The 19,868-nt window shown below is 43.5% G+C and overlaps 1 protein-coding gene across 1 annotated transcript in view; it reads left to right on the forward strand.

Moving 5' to 3' along the window:
• Positions 1-17,992: 17,992 nt before the first annotated feature.
• The window catches only part of LOC309565132 (thyrotropin-releasing hormone receptor-like), a 74,372-nt gene continuing 72,496 nt past the window's right edge, over positions 17,993-19,868 (forward strand). Inside the window, exon 1 of the mRNA XM_082269916.1 lies at positions 17,993-18,085. The gene's annotated coding sequence lies outside the window, so the exon portion shown is untranslated. The remainder of the gene's footprint in view (positions 18,086-19,868) is intronic.

Here is a 19,868-nt window from a genome sequence, read left to right on the forward strand (position 1 = left end):
GTGTCCAGTGACACTATGGAGAACAATAGTGCTGTGTAGACTGCTAGGCGGCACACAGGAGGACTGAGAGGAGATGGAGGAGGAGGCCGTCTGTCATTCCCACCAAAACCAAACCCCGGGGACACATCCCCATCTTCCCCGATCACACATCGGGGACCCCCGATCACATCGGGACAGTGAGTGGGGGCCGATCACACAATAGGGGCATGAGATGACAGTCACCGGGGTAATCAGGTGATACAAAAAAAAAAGCCCATTGAACTCCATGCGTCCCGCGCCCCGCATGTAGATTAGGGGGCCGGACGCATGGATGGGGGGGCGGCGCCCCTGCGCCCCCAACACACCGGCCGCCACTGGTCCAGTGTCATCTAGTGGCAGCAGGGAGAAGAAACAAAGAGATTATTCCCTCTGTACAGAACCCTGTGTTGACTGTCATCACAGGGCTCTGGCCAATTAATGTGTCTCAGCCATGAATTGTTGGCTGGGATCTGCTGACAAACTCTGGCTATGTACAATCTGGGCGGAGTGCATGCGCTTGCCCTAAACCCGGAAATAGGCAGCAGCATACCAGTACGTCGCTGTGCCCCTCAATTCTTGGCAGGCGGTCCAGAAGTTTTTTCTTTATTGCTGTAGCCAATTATGTACAACGCACAGATGTACCACTTCACAGGCAGAGTCAGAGCACCCCAGGCTGGTTATTTCATGGAGTTTTGCATTTTGCATTTTTAATATTTCAGTTTAAGTGTTACTAAAATCACTGCTCCCCGCAAACAAAATTTAAATATCTATCTTTTGCTTAGGTACATGTTACCCAGGGCAGTGCCTCCCAGCCTCCAATGTCATTTGTTTTACATTCCTTTGCCTACTAGCCTAGAAAATTGCCTGTTTTTTTAACATTCAGCTCCTATTGACTTTAATTGGGTTTGGATTCAGCACCCGAACTTTAGTTATGTTCGCTGGACCTGCCTTGAACAGAACCATGGTATGTTCTTCTCATCATTAGTGACAACTCTATATCCCTGTCTCCCAAATGTACTCCTGCATTGTCACATTGTCACCCAGGCTTCTGTCACCATCAGAAAACCCACCCAGAGAAATGTCATCTAGGCATCATAGAGCACCTGTCTGGGAGGTTCTAACCCTTCCTCACTCCATCTAAAACAACAAGAAAAAAAAAATGGTTGGAGTTGCACTTTAAGCCCCTTTCAGGGGTCAAGCTCTGCTGCCACCCTGGATAACTCATTGTGGATCACAGAGATATCGCAGGAAAAGGATACCTAATAATCTTTCAACGTATCATTGACTTGTTGAACCCTCAGGTTTCTTGATATTATTGAGCTGTTGACTCGGGAACACATAATATCCTGCATTCGTACATATGCAAAAATTGTATGAGCGCCGGTATTTGTCTGTCTCTGGAGGTCAACAGTTTCCTTCTGGAGAACAGCAGGAAATGACAACGGTGCAAACTGCTCTTTTCTGCAACCCATTCACTCAGCTTTAGCAGGGCAGGGTAGTTCTGGGTGCATCCTCTTGTACGCGTCTACGACGCATGGATGTTCCTCATAATTTCCTCAGAAAAGGGGCACATGAGCCACAATACAAAAATTCCCCAGCTAGTCGAAACTAAAATACCTAATTAAATGGTTTCAACAGTTTAGGAGGAGGCTGAGGAGAAAGGGGAAAAAGAGGTTGAAGTAGTTAAAGAATGCAGACAAGGAAGATGAGGAGAAGGAAATACATGAAGAAAAAAAAGGAGGATGAGGAGAAATAAGAAAAAAAGAACAATGGGAAGGAAGAGGAGAAGGAGGATGAAAAGAAGGCAGAAGAGGAGAAGGAAGAAGAAAAGAAGAAGGAGAATGAGTAGAAGGAAGAATAAGAGAAAGGTAGAAGAGAAGAAAGTAAAAGAGAAGTAGGAAGAGGAGAAGAGAGCGAGGAGAAGGAGAAGGAAGAATAAGAGAAGGTTAGAAGAGAAGAAGAAAGTAAAAGAGAAATAGGAGAAAGAGGAGAAGAGAGTGAGGAGAAGGAGAACGTAAAGCACATGAAGGAAGAAGAGAAGGAAAGGGACAAGAAGAGAAGCAGAATGAGAAGGAAGAGGAGAAGAAGGAGGATGAAGAGAAGGAAGAAGAGGAGAAGAAAGATGAAGATAAAGTCCAAGAAAAGGAGGAGAAGGAGGAAGAAGAGGAGAAGGAAGATGAAGATATGGAGGACGAGGAGCAGGATAAAGAAGACAGGTAGAAGGATGAGAAGAAGAGTGATAGAAGAAGGAGGAAGGGAAGAAGGATGAGAAGAAGGAAAGACATGTTAAGGAAGAAGAGAATAATGAGGAAGAATAGAAGAAAGAAGAGAAGGAGAAGCAAGAAAAAAAAAGGAGAATAAGAAGAAGGAAGAAGAGGAGAAGTAGAATAAGGAGAAGGAAGAAGAAGAGAAGAAGAATGTAGAGTAGAAGGAGGATGAAGAGAAGAAAAAGCAGGAGGAAGAAGAAAAGAAAATGGAAGATGAGGAAGAGGAGGAAGATTAGGTGAATAAGATGAGGAGGAAAATTGAAGGGAAATCAGAAAAGGCAAAGGAAGGAAAGGAAGAGGAAGACATGAGAAGCCATTTGCATTTGCCCTTCCAGGCTCCTCAGTCCGAACACAATGGAGAAGCTAGCATGACTCCTGGACAAGGCCTCAAATATTAACAAACCACTTGTGATATTTCTTTTCCCACATTTTTTCAGCTTGGAGCTGTGCAGACATTCAGCTGAATTTTGCTCAGAGAGAGACAAAGCACCTATTAGGAATATCTCTCACTATCCATCACCGGAGGGCACGATGCATAAAATGTGCAAATAAGAGTATATTATTTATACAGTGTTGCATTTTGCCTGACGGCCCTTAAATATTGATTTGACTACTTTGTGAACCTTTGTGCCTGAGATTCCGGCTGCCCCGAAGCTTGGCACATCTTTTATTAATAGCGCACATTTTCCTGCAGCAAATTCTCCTGGATTTAGTAAAGTGTCTCAGCGCTATGTTTAGTAACCCATCACGTGAAAGACTCTATGGTAACTCTATAGCGCCAAAGCGTATTAATAACTATGACACTATGCTCAAAGGACTAGCTGCTAATTTTGTAAGGTAGAGCGTGTTGTCTTGTGAGCCACAGAAACCACCTTTCACTGCTCTTCTCTGCTGTGCGCTGAAATCTGGTTGGTTGCCATGTGTTACGAGAGTTTTCGCGTTCTGTCACTGTAGTGCCAAAGTCTGGTATTCAGACGTCAGTGAAGGTTTCTTGGCAAGCTTACAGCTGGTACCTAACAGGCAAGATCAGAGTCTATTGTTTGTCATTGAGTGCCGCTGAATCATAAAAGCACTTTCATTGCTGCAGAAGAGAGTGACTCATAACCACCGTACGCTACAAGAGAACCCGTCATGGTTGGGCTTACCCAAGAATCTGAATATATAGTCCTAAATTATTATAATAGTGCAGGCTTACCAATAAAAGGTTTATGGGTCTCTTTTCTTGACTTCATTTTTGAAGCCTCATACATCAGCTTGAGTGCAGGGGTTCAGAAGTCAAATTAAGCAAGACAGCTGTCACCTTGTCAATTGGTAGTTCCCACATAAAGTAGGGTTTCTGGGGACAGTCCCCGGATTAAGGACACTGTCCCCGGTCCAAGTCTGTCCCCGGTTTTGTCCCCAGATTCAGGGCCGGATTAATGTAGACAGGAAATTCCATGCTGGCTGAGAAACAGCCTGGTGGCTCAGATGCAGACGCCCCCTGCTGGACGATCTCACTGCCACTCCTAATGCTGTTCAGTGGAGGAGATGCAGAGCCAAAAATTGACTGTGTGGAGGACTGAGAATGGGAGATGAGTAGATGAGGGGGGTCTGTTTATACACAAGTGAGGGCAGTGGGGGTTCAGGGGTCAGAGCTGATGCAGCTGCATGGAGAAATGGAGAGTTTAGCTGTCGTGGAGGAAGGGCTAAGAGGTGGCTGCAGAGATAATCTGTGAGAAAAGGGTGCAGAGGTGAGCTATGGATGTGGGGGCAGAAGTGTCCTCTGTGCATAGCAAACCTTTGAACCCTGCACTCTATGCCTAACACCCTCCTGTATATTATGCAGTCCTGTACCCAGCGCTCTGTGTTTTATGCAGTCCTGTGCTCAGCGCTCTGTATATTTTGTAGTCCTGTGCCCAATGCTCTGTGTATTATGTAGTCCTGTGCCCAGCGCTCTGTGTATTATGCAGTCCTGTGACCAGCACTCTGTGTATTATGTAGTCCTGTGCCCTGCGCTCTGCAAATTTTGCAGTCCTGTGCCCAGCATTCTGTGTATTATGCAGTCCTGTGCCCAGCGCTCTGTGTATTATGCAGTCCTGTGCCCAGCACTCTGTGTATTATGCAGTCCTGTGCCATTTGGCAATATAAAAAAAAATATGTCCCCGGATTTCATTTTAAAAATCTGGTCATCTTAACATAAAGGGGTAATAATAAAAAAAAAAAACTGTGCAGTACTGCAAATGTATATTTGCTCTGGGCAAATGCCAGCAATGTTGAATGTTATTAGGCTATTTCCTCTCTAGGTCTGATTCTCTTCATTCATAAGAATTGCATGAATTGAGAAAATACTTCATTATAGCAACTAGATTGCGCTGATTACGATGGGAAAAAATATTTATTTACTGTGATCATCAGCTCCATATAGTGGCCATAATGCAGTATTTTACTGATTCATACCATTCATATAAATGAAGAAAATTCAACCTGGAGAGAAAAAAACTAGCCTAGTAACATTTTATTTTGCTGGAATTTGCACAGAATGAATGTACATTCATTGTTTCAAACGGCATTTTTTTATATAAATGCTCCTGATAATGTCTTCCAGCTCCTAAGAGTGCATAACACTGTCAAAACGGAGCCTGTAGCTAAGGCTTGGTTTGCACAGGTGTGACCAAGCATTAGCGCGATCCTGTGAGTCGCGTATAGAGCAGCACATTCATTTCAATGGGCTACCCTACATGCGAGAAACATGAAAAAGAAGTCCCTGACTTTAAATTGTATGGTGTTTCGGCACCATGTGGCTTGGCGTTCATGAAAACCCGCAAGTTTGCAGATGCGGGGGAATGCCATTAACAATTTATTGCACTGCCGCGCGTCTACTAAAGGGCAGCACATTTCCCTGTGTGCCAGGAAAGCGCGTGATCTTGTGTGCATTTCCAAGCTGTTAATAGATGCATAGATGAGAAACTAGCCTTAGAGTAATAAAAATAGCCATATTTTTCTGCTACTTGATACTGTTAAAGTGGACCTTTTATTAACCTTATGAAACAGTATCATTTTTCTAAAAACGTTCTATGTGATGTGAGTCACTTTGGTTGAGGGGCTTGTGGAACCCAGATTGCTTTAGGGAGGTTAGGAGACTCCTTGTCAAGCTTCTCCGGCCCCTCTTATGTGTAAGTCACCCTGTGTCTATCAGGGGCACAAGGTGACCAAGAACCCCAGTCAGGTCTGCACTAATCAGACTCGCTGTACAAACACACTGGACTCAGCATTTGGTATTACCCCGGCTATCCGGACTTCTATATGGGTGGCTTGTGTTGAAAGAGTGAGGGGCTCTTTCACTTGGGACAATAATATTTCTGGACAATATTCCTCAGGAACTATAAAGATAAACGGTTTGACTTAACAGATTGCTAAAATATTGCAAGCAGTGTCTCATAGACCCTTGCTAGTGGGGTGGGGTTTGTTATTGTTAAGTACCTGCATCCCATTGTTCTTATATTGTATCTGTCTGCCTTGAGATAAACTTATTATGTATATGTGTATGTGGATTGGCTGCTAAGGGGGAGGGGTTGTCCCAGAGTGTATATCTCTCTGTGCATGTGTGTGAATAAACAGTTTGTTTCTGGTTGACTCCAAAACTTGTACTGTCGAGTTCTTGGGGTAACTATAGCCAGATTCACGGATCTCGTTTTCCAGAGCTTAGGAAGCAGCTTCTTGGCGGAGATACCCAGTCGGGGTGTCCGGATTCTGTCACATTCTACAATTGACCAGTGCCATCTTAAAGCAGAGTTCCGGCCTCAAATACCTTTTTTAACTAAAAATACCCCTATAATGCTAATCCATCGCCAGTGGCTGCTGGTGCTCAAAATTTTTTTTTTTGGGGGGGGGGGGGGGGGGGCGCAAACAGAAAAATGTAATAGGCATTGCTTTGCGGCAAAAAACGCTGTAAAAAATTGCGTGACTTTGAGGTCACAAAAGTGTGAAAGGGGCCTTCAGTAATTAAGGCATAGCGTGCCCCCTTTCAATGCACTGAGACCAGCGTGCCCCCTTTCAATGCACAGGAACCAGCGTGCCCCCTTTCAATGCACAGAGACCAGCATGCCCCCTTTCAATGCACAGGGACCAGCGTGCCCCCTTTCAATGCACAGGGACCAGCGTGGCCCCTTTCAATGCACAGGGACCAGCGTGCCCCCTTTCAATGCACAGGGACCAGCGTGCCCCCTTTCAATGCACAGGGACCTGCGTGCCCCTTTCAATGCACAGAGACCAGCGTGCCCCTTTCAATGCACAGGGACCAGCGTGCCCCTTTCAATGCACAGGGACCAGTGTGCACCCTTTCAATGCACAGGGACCAGCGTGCACCCTTTCAATGCACAGAGACCAGCATGCCCCCCTTTCAATGCAGAGATGTCAGCGTGCCCCCTTTCAATGCAGAGATGCCAGCGTGCCCCCTTTCAATGCAGAGATGCCAGTGCGCCCTTTTTCAATGCAGAGATGCCAGTGCGCCCCTTTTCAATGCAGAGATGCCAGCGTGCCCCCTTTCAATGCAGAGATGCCAGCGTGCCCCCTTTCAATGCAGAGTGAACAGCTTGCCAAGCCCCCCGAGACCAGTGCACTTACCTGTAGCGGCGGCTTCTCTTTAGTCCCCCGGGGTCTCCTCAAGTCCTCAGTCCTCCCGCCTCCTCCTCGGCCAATGGCATGTGTTTGCCTTTCGGCCAATCAGGAAGTGCGTATCGGACCCGCTTCCTGATTGGCCAGGAGGAGGATCCGTGTGACAATAGCGAATTTTCATTCGCTATTGTCACACAATGGGTTGGCTCAGGGGCGCACTGCTCCGGGTCCACCCTTTCCTGAAGCCTATTAGAGCCTCTGGCTCTAATCAGGTGACAAAAAAAAGCCCCATTGAACTCAATGCGTCCGGCGCCCCGCATGTAGATTAGGGAGCCGGATGCATGGATAGGGGGGGCGCCGGGCGGCACCCCTGTGCCCCCAACGCACCGGCCGCCACTGCCCATCGCACTTTACAGAACCGTTCTGCTTTTTTCTTCATATGCTTTCTCCCACAGAGCTGACTTCCCTGTGCTGTGGAGCCAGCCCTTACTGCAGTCTAATGTAAGATTCCTACTGGCACACTGTCCCTTTCCCCGGGACTTTTATAAACTACCATGGACTTGAATATCTCCCATGTTCCCCCATGTATATGATTGTTTTATAAATTATATAACTTATATCAGACATTTTTATCCATGATTCTATATATTGGTTACATCCGAACCCCTACAGCGGTGCCCCAGAGCGCTTGCTTTTGTTCCACTATATGACAGCAGCACAGGGCCGACATGCACTTGCCACCTGCCAAGTTCGACAGCGAGATTCACATGGGAATCAGCATTAACGCTTGGCTGGGGCTGGGTCTCTGGGCAGGTGGGGCCCGCCGGGCAACTGCCCAGCATGCCAATTTGGAAAGATGGCCCTGCAATTGATGATAAAGAAGCCATCCTTGAGCTCCAGTCTGGGGCCTACGCTGAGGTGAGATCATCAATTTGCTGCACACAAGAGGAGGCATTTCAACTTTGTAGAAAGGCACAGGGTGAGAAGCTGCTTCAGGTGCTGATCTGTGTACGGCATTTGCAAACCCAGCATCCAACAATGGCACAGGCACCAGGATTTCCATGATTGTGTCATCTCTGAGCTGGCATCTCACTCCAGGAAGTAGATAGTAAACCTGGACGATGCCTGAACAAAGATGGTGCCATCCTTTTGGCAAGAAAAGCAAATGAAGGCATTGTCAATGGAAGTACTGTTATGCCAGGTCTGTTTTAATGTGTGAAAAATGAGGCAGCGAGCAGGGCAGCAACTGACAGATCTCAGATGCACTCTGACTCTCAAGTTTAAGAGGCAGGCTAAAACCAGATGAGTAAAGACATTCAGTGGGGGGGAAACCTCATGTTTCATAGGTTTAGATAATTCCAGGTTGAATATTCAGGTACATACATATTCCCAGTGACCAGTTCTCCTCAGTGTCTCTCACCAGGGAAGGGTTCATGTTAGCACTATCTGCTCCACTTTCTGCTGCCTGTGTTATTAACAGTTTATGGCTGCGAAACGTCTTCTGGTCACAGTCGCCCCTCCTGTTAATTGCAGCTTTCAGCGCTCAATGAAATTTTCCGTCTACAAAGAGCGCGAGGTGCATCGGTCAACAATAAAACCTGCGTCCACCATCAGGAACAATCGTCTCTCCAGCGGATACATTCACACAGAGTTCCCTGTAGAGAAAAACACTAGGGGGGGGGGGGGGCGTTGAAGCTTGAGACTACCCTTGGTGCATTCAAACCTAAGAATGTGAATGTTTTGCAGAAAGTCACGGCAACATCTACTACAAAGTATGGATTTTTGGAGTCTATAACTAAAATATAGAGGAATCAGGACCTCCTTCCTCCTGCTGGTGAGCCTTCGAGTGATATAATAATCTATATAGAGGAATTAGGACTTCCTTCCTCCTGCTGGTGAGCCTTCGAGTGATATAATAATCTATATAGAGGAATTAGGACCTCCTTCCTTCTGCTGATGATCCCTCTAGTGATAAAGATCTATATAGAGTAATCAGGACCTCCTTCCTCCTGCTGGTGATCCTTTGAGTGATATAATAATCTATATAGAGGAATTAGGACTTCCTTTCTCCTGCTGGTGATCCCTCTAGTGATAAAGATCTATATAGAGGAATCAGGACCTCCTTCCTCCTGCTGGTGATCCTTCGAATGATATAATAATCTATATAGAGGAATAAGGACCTCCTTCCTCCTTCTGGTGATCCCTCTAGTGATAAAGATCTATATAGAGGAATAAGGACCTCCTTCCTCCTTCTGGTGATCCCTCTAGTGATAAAGATCTATATAGAGGAATCAGGACCTCCTTCTTTCTGCTGGTGACCCCTCTAGTGATTTAAAGATCTATATAGAGGAAGCAGGACCTTCTTCCTCCAGCTGATGATCCCTTTAGTAATATAAATATCTATATGGGAATCAGAAGCTCCTTCCTCCTGCTGGTGACCCCTCCAGTGATAAAAGATCTATATAGAGGAATCAGGGTCTCCTTCCTCCTGCTGGTGATCACTCTACTGATATAAAAATCCATAAAAAGGAATCAGGACCTCCTTCCCTCTTCTGGTGATCCCTCTACTGCAAGGTTTCTCAACTAGGGTTCCGCCTGAGTTTGCTAGGGGTTCCTTGAGCAATGGACAATTTCTGCCTCTCCGAAATGGTTCCAATGACACCATTGTTCCTTTTAGCTATCTGTAAGGGGATAATTCTTCCTAATGATGACAAGAGTAATGAGCATTCTTCCCACTGACTGTCCCACTAATGTGCCATGAGTTGTAGATTTTTAATTTTTAGCAGGGGTTCCCCCGAGACCAGAAATTTATTTCAAGGGTTCCTCTGTGTTGAAAAGGTTGAGAAAGGTTGCTCTAGTGATATAAAGATCTATATAGAGGAATCAGGACCTCCTTCTTCCTGCTGGTTATCCCTCTAGTGATATAAAGATCTATATAGAGGAATCAGGACCTCTCTCCTCCTTCTGGTGATCCCTACACTGATTTAAAGATCTATATAGAGGAATTAGGATCTCATTCCTCTTTCTGGTAACCACCCTAGTGATATAAAGATCTATATGGAGGGACCTCCTTCCTCTTGCAGGTGATTCCTCTAGTAATATAAAGATCTTTATAAGGAATCAGGGCCTTCTTCCTCGTGGTGATCCCTCTAGTGATAAAAGATCTAAATAGAGGAATCAGAACCTTCTTCCTCCTGCTGGTGATCCCTTCTAGTGATAAAAGATCTATATAGAGGAATCAGGACCTCTCTCCTCCTTCTGGTGATCCCTGCACTAATATAAAGATCTATATAGAGGAATTAGGATCTCATTCCTCTTTCTGGTAACCCCTCTAGTGATATAAAGATCTATATGGAGTTATCAGGAACTCCTTCCTCCTGCAGGTGATCCTCTAGTGATATAAAGATCTATATAGAGGAATCAGGACATTCTTCCTCCTGCAGGTGATCCCTCTAGTGATATAAAGATCTATATAGAGGAATCAGGACCTTCTTCCTCCTCCACTCTAACATTTATAGTTTAGCTCTGTGGTCCCCAACCCTGGTCCTCAGGGCCCACTAACAGGCCAGGTTTGCAAGATAACTGAAATACATCCCAGGTGATATAATTTGCTGCTCAGTGATTGCAGTACTCTAGTCTGCATCTCCCCAAGGTAATACTTAAAATCTGGCCTGTTAGTGGGCCCTGAGGACCAGAGTTGAGGACCACTGGTTTAGCTAACCGCATTATACATCAAGTAATCCAATGGGGATACAAAACGTAATAGAAACCTTACAGAGGTTTTTGAACATCACATACACTTTGGAATTATTAAACCTCATGCACACTGGGTGTTTGCTATCTATCCTTGACGCCTTTCCTCTTGGCAGTGGTGTTTTGGCAGAAAAAAGCTTCATATCTGTAATCACGTGTAACGAATTTAGGTGCATCAAGTGCTTGGGTGTTATTCATTGTATTGAACAGAATAATAATTTATCCTGGGCACTGAAATGAAATAACACTCAAGTGCTAAACATACCTAGCACTTAGGCACATTTGGACATGTTTACAGGTGTTAAGTGTTTTTTTTTCTGCCAAAACCACTGCTCCTTGACACTTTGGCAGTGGGTTTCTTTTTTCAGTAACATGCATGGGCGTTTAGAGGCAGAAACAAAAAATGCCAGAGGCCCCTAGGAGCAGTAGAAAAAATGTTCAGTGTGCAAAAGGCCCTATTCTTATTCAATAAATAAAGCTCTTAGCAGCCCCTTGGATGGTGTTAGCCATTAATGGAAGGATCTTACCTGATGTTGCTCATGGGATTAGCAATGTTTTAATTTCTTTTGCTTCTCTGAATTCTTTCAGACTTTATGAAAGGTTGGATTTGATGATGCTGAGTCTTTTCTTGGCCTCGCTAACTAGATAATTACATAACATTGATCGCAACAACTTACACCGATGTTACAAAAGCTGAAATCAATCCTGGGAGCTTACTTTAAGAGAGATCACATTGGTGGCAGAAAATGAGAATTCTTTTTGTCCTTTTTATAATGGGATGAGAACTTTTCCTTACAGCCGGAACAACTGGCTGGGGCAGAACTAGGAGGGGTGCAGAAGGTATAACAGCTTTCCTTATTGTTAGAGTATTTTATGTGCAGCCCAAGACAATTCCTCTTCTTCCAATGTGGCCCAGTAAGGTCAAAAAGTTGGACTCCCTTGCCCTAGTGTTTACAACTTTCCAAAACTCTTTAAAAACCAGCACTTATGTGAACAAATAACAAAAAAAAAAACCCATATATCTTTCTAAATATAAACGTGCTCCCAAAAAGTTAAATAATAAAGTGAAAAACATCCACTCTTATTGATCAAAGTGTGTAAAATCCAACATATAAATTATAACGTCTATTACAGTGATGGTACTGCGCTGTTAGGTGGCAACATATAAAATTTAGAATAAGAAAGTAAATTGATATCAATTTAGGCATTCATTAGTATGTTCCTCTAAAATTATGTACAGTTTATATATATATATATATATATATATATATATATATATATATATATATATATATATATATACACAGTATCTCACAAAAGTGAGTACACCCCTCACATTTTTGTAAATATTTTATTCTATCTTTTCATGTGATAACACTAAATAAATGACACTTTGCTACAATGTAAAGTAGTGAGTGTACAGCTTGTATAACAGTGTAAATTTGCTGTCCCCTCAAAATAACTCAACATATAGCCATAACTTCCGGTATGCCTGCCGCTCAATCCCGACGCGTAGCGTCACGCCCACCTGACTTCATCAGAGGATCTAAATTATAACAACGTGTTCAAAATTATGATTTTAAAGTCTGTCAAATTAATTTGCGTTTTCACCACTGTGTGTAATATCCTTTGCATGGGTAAAGGAGGCTTACCTGATCATATTGACTCCTTTATATATAAAGCTTTTTAATGTACTGTAGTTTCTATCTGTGGGAGGTATACAAGAAGCTTCCCCTATTCGGCTATGTAAGTGAATGATCCGTCCAGGGCTGGTGCTACCACTAGGTGAACTAGGCACCCGCCTAGGATGCACTGCCGCCTAGGGTGCAGTCACAGCTGCTTGGTTTATAAAGAACAAGGGAAAAAGCTCCTCTAAGTGTGGACTGTATTCATATTTTATTAAAAAAAGGGTACCAAATGGCAACTCACATAAAAAGGTAGATAATAGGCTCATTACCCACCGAGAAGCCACCAGGGTACGCTGCCATGCAGCAGAGTGTTTAGGAAAGCTGACCAGACACTTCCAGGATGGCTGTGGAGTGCACGCATGGCCCGCAGCATCAGTGGGATGATGTCATTGGAGGCGGAGTGTAACGTTTCAGAGCTTGCGCCGTGCTGTGTATGGGCAGGCACTCTTTTATAAGGCTGAAGATACAGAGATGGCCTGCTGACGCTAAAATTTATCAGTAGTTGGACTGCAAATCATATGCTTTTTTCATATAACGGTCTCATCTTGGTAGTATTTTTGAAGTTTTGCTCTTTTTTTTTTGGCGGGTGGTTGCAAGTAGCTGGTCTTGCCAAGGGCACAAAATAGTCTAGCACCAGCCCTGGATCCGTCTTCCCTTTCCTTGATCAACTCCACCGCTGTAAAGTATAAAAGAAAAAGTAAATTCCATAATGTAGTAAGTCACACTTAACATTTTTAGAACAAATAAATACTACTTACAAGGCAGCAATCACTCACAAACTCTTCAATTTTATGAACATATAAGTAAAATGCTCACCAGAAATTAATGACTCACCACTTGGGGATCGCCTACCGCACATTTACTTCGCCAGAGCGGTCCCCCTGCACCGTATCAAGTACATGTACGTGATTTGCTTCTTCCAGGTAGGGGGCAGGTGCGCATGCCCTCCATCCAAAGGGGGCCTATTCACAGTTGCAGCCTCCATAATTAAGCCCCGTGTTGGAGCACGTGAATGGTTTATAGAATTTGTGACATCATCTGTGCACCGCCTGTTCATTCCTCCAGACACAAATTTTACAGAGCCGGTCTTACCTGCATACAGCTGTTTCAGGCTTCTTAACCCTCATCAGTGCAAGATATGGCTTTACTGGCTATTCCCTTAGCCAAGCCTATATGGGCACCACCAGGCAGAGGTGTAACTACAACCTTCAGGGCCCAGGTGCAAGAAACCATGAAGGGCCTCCTGACCCATCCCAGGGCCCTTTCTCATGTTCTGCAGTGGGCCACCTCCTGCTGTCTTGAGGCCCCCCACATAGTGGTGGAACACCAGGGCCCAAGTGCGACCTTTGAGACCCTGGTAGCTCTGCCACTGACCTTACTATTACCAGGGGGCATTTTAGAGGATGTAAGAAAGCACTCTGGAAGATTTAAGTGGGCACTCTGGAGGTAATAAAACAGAATCTCCAGAGTGTCCCTTTAATGCCTCCAGAGTGCTCCCTTACATCCACCTAAGTGCAGTAGTGGTGGTGGAAGGGGGGTGGGATCCGTGTCAATGGTGGTAAGGGGGGTGGGATCAGTGGTAGCGGTGGTGGTGGGGGATAGGATCTGTGGCAGCGGTGGTGGTGAGGGGGGTGGGATCTGTGGCAGCGGTGGTGCCATCCTCCCCCACCACCACCGCTGCCTCTTACCACCCCACCCCCACCTCTTACCCACCTCTTACCCACCCCACCCCCACCACAGATCTCAACCCTTTCCATATCCCATTACCTCGGCGACAGGGGTGATGGGGGGAAAAGGGATGAGATCTGTGGTGGTGGTGGGGAGGGGGGGTGGTTAGGATCAATAGGAGGTAGCGGTGGTGGAGGATGGGATCAGTTGCATTGACAACTTGTAGTTAATCACTTACTCAGTCAGTTGCGTGCCTCCAGGGATACCTCTGTGTCATAGGGTCTCCTCGCAGAAGGAAGAGCTCCTCCCCCTTCATTCCATTGGTTGTCAGCTGCTCAGCTGATGCCTCCCTTTTAGCCATTCAGTGTCCGCCTCCCTACTATGGCATAGTTAAGGGTTAGTCACTGCTCAGCCTCCACTCAGCGGCCAGCGGGCGGACGCCTCCTCATCCAACAGTAAAACGAACGAGTACATGGGTGGGACAGAGCCAGAACTGGCAGGCGGGTCCCTCACGGTGGAGCAGGAGAGGAATGGGTGGGCTGGCCCCTCACAGCGGAGCGGGAAAAACAGGAGAGGAACATCGGGCCCCCCACAGTGGCGGAAATTCCAGGGCCCAGTTGAAAGTGCGACTGCTGTGACCCTGGTAGTTCCGCCACTGCCACCAGGTCTCTTGTTCCACATTTATTCATGTGCGTGTGTACATCATGTGTTTGTGAGTATAATGTATTCTGTTCTTTTATTTTAATAAACATTTATAGTGGTAATGCACGAGGCCGGTGCGCCCTTCTCTTGTTGTTGTTTTGCAGTATGCTTTGATACCCATGGTCCTGCGGGAGCAGAAAGACCTAGGTTGTAACATCAAGGATCGCAAATGCCACCCATCTTTACACACACCACTTAAAAGAGTTGTAAAGGCAGAAGGTTTTTTTATCTTAATGCATTCTATGCATTAAGATAAAAATACCTTCTGGGTGTAGCAGCCTCCCCAGCACCCCTAATACTTACCTGAGCCCCATCTGTATCCAACGATATCCATGAGTCCCCCGGGCCATCCAGGAACTCTCCCTCCTGATTGGCTGAGACACTGCCGCGGCACCGCTGGCTTCCGTGGCTGTCACATAAAGTCAGTTAGCCAATCAGGCGAGAGAGGGGGCGGGGTCGATTGGTAACTCCGTGTCTGAATAGACAAACGGAGCTGCAGCTCTGCTCAGGTGCCCCCCACAGCAAGCTTCTTGCTGTGGGGGCACTGATCAGGAGGGAGGGGCCAGGAGCGGCAATGAGGGACACAAGAAGAGGAGGATCTGGGCCACTCTGTGCAAAACCAATTGCATAGGTAGGTGGTAAATATAACATGTTTGTTATTTATTTTATTTTTTTTTAAACTAGACTTTACAATCACTTTAAGCGCAGGAGAAATACTGTTTTGGATTGTATGGTGATGGGCTTATGAGTCTAGAGCAGTGATCTCCAAACTGTGGCCCAGGGGCTGAATTTGGCTCTTTGCCTACCTATTCCTTCAACTGACACCAATAATGGGGCACTATTCTACCCTCTGATACTATTGATGGGGGCACCTTTTCTTCCACTGAAACTAATGATAGGACACTATTCCTCTTACTGACCCCATCAGTGGGGCACTATTTCTCCCACTAAAACCAATAATGGGACATTATTCCTGCCACTGACACTGGGGCATTTCTACTCCCACTGGCCACAGTCTGGCCCCCCAAAGACTGAATGACAGTAAAATGGCCCTTTGTTTAGAAAGTAGTGAGACCCCCTGTAGAGGAGTTGAGGAACTTTTCAGAGGAACAAATGCCTGGTACACAGACTGCTTGCATTTCAGGAGTTCATCCCTGCTCTAAACATTAATACCACTCAATGTACCATTCAGCCTCATCAAGCCACAACAGCTTTCAGCCTCTCATAGGGTTTACCAGGCAGCTGAGTAGGACGGTGTGCCTCTGCCTTCCAAACGCACCAAAAAGTTAGAATCTCATCCACACCCAGTGTGTGTAAGGCCTTAGGGCAGTGGTTCTCAACCAGGGTTCCGTGGAATCCTAAGGTTCCTCCTGAGGTTGCTAGGGGTTCCTTGAGCAATAAGCAGTTTCTGCCTCTCAGATAAGTTCCCCCAGACACCATTGATCTTTTTACCTATCTGAAAGAAGGTAATTCCTCCCAATGTCCACAAATGTTAGGAGCATTCATCCCACTAACCATCACACAAATCAGTGTTAATTTAGTCGACTAAAACCGACTAAAATGTTTTCGTCGACTAAATTAACACAATTTTAGTCGACTAAAATACGACTAAAACTAAAACAATTCAGATGACTAAAATACGACTAAAACTAAAACTAAAATGGCATTTTAGTCAAAAGACTATAACTAAAACTAAATCGAAATTTGCTGCCAAAATTAACACTGGTTGCTTGCTCAAAGCTTAATAGCATAAAAAATAACATATTAGATTTTTCACTCCAGGACCAGCAGTAGTATATAATGAGTTTGTAAATTGTAGAGAAATGCTTAAATAATGCATTACAAATTACAATTGAACTACACCCATTCAATTATAGATGACTAAAATGAGTTATAGTCGACTAAAATGTACTGAAGTTTTAGTCGACTAAATACGACTAAAACTAAAACACTTGCAGAAGACTAAAATGGGAGTAAAACTAAAATGCCATTTTAGTCCTAAGACTAAGACTAAAACTAAATTGAAATTTGCTGCCAAAATTAACACTGACACAAATGTATCAAGAGTTGTAAATATAGTCATTTTTAGCAGGGGTTCCCTGAGACCTGACATTTTTTTTAAGGGTTCCTCTGTGTTGAAAAGGTTGAGATAGGCTGCCTTAGGGCATGGGTGCTCAACCTGTGGCCCTCCAGCTGTTGGAGAACTACAGGTCTCATGAGGCATTGCAAGGCTGACAGTTACAAGCAGGACTCCCAAAGGCAGAGGTATAATGGGACTTGTAGCTCTGCAACCGCTGGAGGGCCACACATTGAGCACCCATGCCTTAGGGTCATGGTACAGCGAAACAAAAGAAACCAAAAATCCCCCCTATAAAATACTATGATACCACAAGTCTTGTGATATTACATTCATTCATGTCTCTCTGCTGAAGGGCTGTTTTTCCGAAATAAAATGGTCCTAGATCAGAAAAATGTATTTGTTAAATTCCTCTTTAAAAATAGCATTTTTTTTGTTTTTGTGGGTTCTATCTCACTGCAAGAAACAGTAGCTGGCACTGATATCAGCACTGACAGTATGTTAGAGTCCCAAGGCACAGCCAAAGCATTTCATGAATGGCATTGGCAGCCAGAACTGTGAATAATAATAATAATCTATCTGGGGTGTGGCGCCCCCTAGTGCTGGAGAGTTTTTCCTTCCTCCGGGGGCTGGAAAATCATTGAGCTTCAACTCACATCCTTGCCTACAGATTGTCAGGCAGCACTAAGGAAGGAAAGGGTTAATGGGAGGAATAAGGGTAAAATACACAGAGTACAGAAAAGGAGCTGACAATCTAAGGGGACCTGTCTCTTTCTTGCTGAGCTTTCCTGAATCCCGATGACAGTTTAGCACCATGGACAGCAGCCACAGAAATCCAGTAATATTATATTATGGAGCTTCCACAGCACATGGGCAGGTAGAGGTTTTTGTAAGAAGCCAGGTACAGCTGAGAGATTCAGAAACAACTGCTGCAGAACCTCTTGTGGGAGTTCTCCATCCTCCCTGTAAAGCTGAGACTGGCAGATTCTGTATGTGCCATCAAGGGGTCCTATTCATTGCATGATGGTGATAGAACTGTCCCTGCAGAATGTTCCCTGTGCTCTGTGTGGGGATCTGATGTAGGGGCAGGTTCATATAGTCTGTACAGTTTGCCCCCCTTCACTCCCATTCCCTCCCTGGTATCTGTGCTGGTGACCCGGGCTGGGGAGGGGCTCTGAGCTCTCATAGGCTGCAGAAGAGTGAGGAGCCCCTTTATAACTGGCAGTAGCATCAGCTGGAGAGGACAGACAGGAGAAGAGAGGAGAGAAGAAGAGAAGAGAGGAGAGGGACCATCTCCCAGCAGCATCATCCACCTACAGGTGAGTGACACCCAACTTTCCTATATTTATTTCTGCACCAGGCTTCCCTCTCCAAGCTGGGACTCTGAGATGTCTAGGGGATAGAGCAACCCCCTTCCTCCCCAGATACAAAGGTTGGGGATCAGTTCATCCTTACAGCTTTGCAATTAAATAAACTCACATGTATAAGAAGGGAAAAAAACTTTATTTTGTACATTGTCATCATCTATGTGATCCAAAATACAGCGCAGCAATGGGAATTCACACTACAACTGTGCACCTGGAATCAATCACTCTTCAGTTCATGGGCTATTCAATACATTTATACTCTCTATGCTATTATGGATACATTCATATAGTAGTTTTAGCATTGTAGATACATTTATATTATTGTGAATACATTTATATACTACTTATGGCATTACAGATACGTTTATATTATTAGATATATATATATATATATACATGACTTTATAGTTACATTTATACTATTTATGGCATTATGATTATATTTATGCTATTTTTGGTATTGTAGTTGAATTCATATACTATATATGGCATAATAGATACATTTATACTATTAAAGGTACATTTATATACGTTTTGTGGTATTACAAATACATTCATATAATATGTATGGGCAATACAGATACATATGTACATATCATAGGTACATTATTATACTATGTATGGGCAATACAGATACATATATACTATTATAGGTACATTATTATACTATGTATGGGCAATACAGATACATATATACTATTATAGGTACATTATTATACTATGTATGCTATGTATGGTACTATCAATACATTTATACTATTATAGATACGTTTATATACTATGCATGGGCATTATAGGTGCATTTTATGCTATTATAGATATATTTGTACACTATGTATCACATTATAGATACATTTATATACTCTGTATGACATTATATATATATATGATACTATACTATTTATGGTATTATGGATATAGTCATACTATGTATGGTACTGAAGTTGCACTTTTTTTTTACTATTTTAGATACATTTGTATGCTATGTGTTGCATTATAGATACATTAATATACTAGGTATGGCATTATAGATCAACTTATACTAAAACAGATACATATTGTAGTTGCATTTAGAGATTATATATGACATTATAAATACATTGATACTATTATAGACATTTGTATACTGTGTATTGCATTGTAGATACATTTAAATAGCATGTATTGACATTATAGATACATTTAAATACTATATATCGCATTATAGATACATTTATACGATTGTAGGTACATTTGTATACTATGTATTGTATAGTGTACAAACTGCATACCGTATTATGTATATATATATATATATATATATATATATATATATATATATATATATATATATATGTATATATATATATATATATATATATATATATTATGTATGCCATTATAGATACACTTATATCCCATGTATAGCATTATAGATACACTTATATCCCATGTTTGGCACTATAGATACATTTATATCCCTTGTATAGCATTATTGATACATTTATATCCCAGGTTTGGCATTATGGATACATTTATATCTCATGTTTAGCATTATAGATACATTTATATCCCATGTTTGACATTAGTAATACATTTATATACTATATATGGCACTATAGATAGATGTATACTATTTATGGCATTATAGATAGATTTATACCATTTATGGCATTTACATTAATTTACACGTCAATGTATGGCATTATAGATATATTCATACTATACATTTATACTATCAGAGAGACAGTTCTAT

Source organism: Pelophylax lessonae (assembly GCF_965119305.1).
Source record: "Pelophylax lessonae genome assembly, chromosome: 10".
Lineage (NCBI taxonomy): Eukaryota > Metazoa > Chordata > Amphibia > Anura > Ranidae > Pelophylax > Pelophylax lessonae.